This window comes from Macaca fascicularis, chromosome 19 (genome assembly GCF_037993035.2).
Source record: "Macaca fascicularis isolate 582-1 chromosome 19, T2T-MFA8v1.1".
NCBI classification, from domain to species: domain Eukaryota; kingdom Metazoa; phylum Chordata; class Mammalia; order Primates; family Cercopithecidae; genus Macaca; species Macaca fascicularis.
The window spans coordinates 1904742-1907776 of NC_088393.1; the positions used below are offsets into that span (position 1 = coordinate 1904742).

The 3035-nt window shown below is 58.7% G+C and overlaps 1 pseudogene; it reads right to left on the reverse strand.

Annotated features, from left to right (window-relative positions):
- Positions 1–429: 429 nt before the first annotated feature.
- On the reverse strand, positions 430–2446 carry LOC135968634 (uncharacterized; annotated as a pseudogene).
- Positions 2447–3035: the final 589 nt, after the last annotated feature.

Here is a 3035-nt window from a genome sequence, read left to right on the forward strand (position 1 = left end):
GCCCGGCCCAAGGCGGCAATTTCTAAAACAGCTTTACTGAGATATTCACGTAGCATACAGTTCATTCATTTAAAGAATACAATTTTTTTTTTTTTTGTATTTTTAGTAGAGACGGGATTTCACCACGGGATTTGGCCAGGCTGGTCTCACACTCCTGGTCTGAGGTGATCCACTCACCTTGGCCTCCCAAAGTGCTGGAATTACAGGCGTAAGTCACCACACCTGGCCTAAAGTATCCATCAACCCAATCAACTTTCTTTTTTTTTTTTTTTTCGAGACGGAGTCTCGCTCTGTCGCCCAGGCTGGAGTGCAGTGGCATCATCTCGGCTCACTGCAAGCTCCGCCTCCTGGGTTCCCGCCATTCTCCTGCCTCAGCCTCCCTAGTAGCTGGGACTACAGGCGCCCGCCACCATACCCGGCTAATTTTTTGTATTTTTTTTTTTTTTAGTAGAGACAGGGTTTCACCGTGTTAGCCAGGCTGGTCTCGAACTCCTGGCCTCAGGTGATCCACCCACCTCGCCCTCCCAAAGTTCTGGGGTTACAGGCGTGAGCCACCACGCCCAGCCTAAAGTATACAATTGATTTGTTTTATTTTCTTCACAAAGCTGTGTGTCCATCAACCCAATCAACTTTAGAACATTTCCATCACCCCAAGAGGAAACCCCGTTCCCGCCCCGGCACCCACACATCCCCTCCCTGTCTCTATGGATGGGTCTGCCCTGGACATTTCATAGAAATGGGATGACACACTATGTGGCCTTTTGTGTCTGGCATCTCTCACTGAGCGTGGCGTCCTCAAGGTGCATCTGCGCCGTGGCCTGGGTCAGAGCCTCGCTCCTTTTCATGGCTGAGTCGTGTTCCAGTGGGTGGATGGCCGCGCTGCGTTTGCCCCATTGTTGTGTTGATGGACATTTGGGCTGTTCCAGACGTTTCTGAGTGTGCAGGGAATGCTGTTCTTGCAAACTCTTCCAATGGCCCTGGATTTGGGCCTTTGACCCTCACAGAAGGCCAGGCAGAGGCCAGGCAGGTCCCACCAAGGCCAGAAGCAGAGGGCGTGTTCCCCAGCAGGGCCTGGCGTGCGTTCGGGGCATGATACATGGAAACAGCTTCCAGGCCTGGCCCTGTGTCTCCCAGCTGGCCCCGCCACTTCCGGAGGTGACCCGGCCACCCTGTGACGCTGTTTCTTCGTCGGCAAAGGTGGCGGTGATGGGGGCTCTATGGCGGCAGCTGTTGTCATGGCGTGGCAGCTGCACACGGGAGGGCTCGTCCACGGGAGGGAGGCTTTCCGCAGGCGGCCCCTGCCCGTTTGAATGCTCCTGCAGACGGCCGTGTCATTCCCGTACCGCAGGCTGGGTGGGTGGAGAGGGTGTCTGTGTGTCCGGGGTTCCCCAGATTTCCGTTCAGACCCGTGGGAAGTCCACTTCCCTGCTGTGGGCTCCAGCATCGGGAGGGGTGGTCCGTGTGGAGCAACGTGTGGCCCTGTCCCCTCTACGGGAAATCCCGGGGAAAGGAGGGTGAAGGGGGCGGGAGTGTCCCGGAATCTGGTTGAGCTTTTGTGGCCCCCATGGATGCCTGCAGCCCGCCCAGCGGCACGGGAAGCCCCCTTGCCCGCCGGCTGGAAGGGGAGGGAGGCAGGTGGCAGGAGGTGGGTGGAGGGGCTGCTCTTCCCTGGGGGCGCCGGGGGGAGACCTGTCCCTGCCAGAGCACGGCGGCTGGCCACCCCCTAGCCCTTTGGTGGCAGCTGTGCCCTGTGGTGGGCAGGGTGATGCGTGGGTCACCTGCCCCTGCGGCAGGCCCAGCACCCTCCTGACTTCTCAGACCCTCCAGAGGAGGCAAAGGGGATCTCCCAGACAGAGTGAGAACACGTTGTTCCTTCAGGGGCAGCAAAACCAGTGCAGGTACTGCCCACCGGGGTCAGACATCAGAGGGACAGACACAGAGACAGACAGAGACAGTCAGAGTCAGAGAAAGACAGATGGAGACAGAGAGAGAGAGAGAGACACGAATGGAGGCAGAGAGAGACAGTGATAGAGACAGAGACAGAGACAGAGATAGAGCCAGTCAGAGAGAGACAGAGACACAGGGAGACGAGGGAGATAGAGAGAGAGGGAGACAGAGAGAGATGGAAGGAGGGAGAGACAGAAACAGAGACAGAGACAAAGGGAAACAGAGAGGGAGAGACAGAGAGAAACAGAGACGGAGAGACAGAGACAGAGAGGGAAAGAGACCGGGGGTGGCTGTGCAGGGCAATGGGCCGAACGCTCCATCCCGGCTTCCTGGCCCCTGGGCCCCCGTCTCCCAGCTGTGATTGGCCTGCTCTGGCCTTGGGCTCCACCTGACTTTTCTGGGTTTGGGGTTGAGGGCGCAGGAGGCCCTGGCAGGACAGGACTCTGGGTCCCCAGGGGCCGCCTCACCCTCCCACCCCGGAGTCACAGTACTCGGGCATCTCCCCATCAGTGGGTGACACGTGCCCAGCGGGGACTCGGAAAGGGGCTGGGGCACCTCGGGCTCTTCTCAGCTCAAGTGTCCCAGGAGTTTGTCAAGGGGCCCACAGCCAGCCCACAGCTGATGCTCAGGGGAACCCGCCTCTCCCAGGTGCCAGCCCAGGTGGGGCGGGGGAGCCTCAGGCCCTGCCCTCGGGTGCTCACAGCGTCTCTGGGACCTAGCAGAGGTCAGTGAGGGCTGAGGAAGCTTCATGCTGGGGTCTTGGTGCAGGAGGTGGGGGAGGGGATAAGAAAAGGCTTGAGGGGAGGGCCCAGATCCATTAATGGACACTGAGGCTGCTTGGTGTCTCCCTGGAAGATCTGTTCACATCCTGGACCCCGAAACTTGTGAACGGGACTTGATTTAGAAATAGGGTCTTTGCGGCCAGACGCATTGGCTCCCGCCTGTAATCCCACCACTTTGGGAGGCCGAGGCGGGCGGATCACAAGGTCAGGAGATCGAGATCATCCTGGCTAACACAGTGAAACCCCGTCTTTACTAAAAATACAAAAAAATTAGTTGGACGTGTTGGCGGGCGCCTGTAGTCCCAG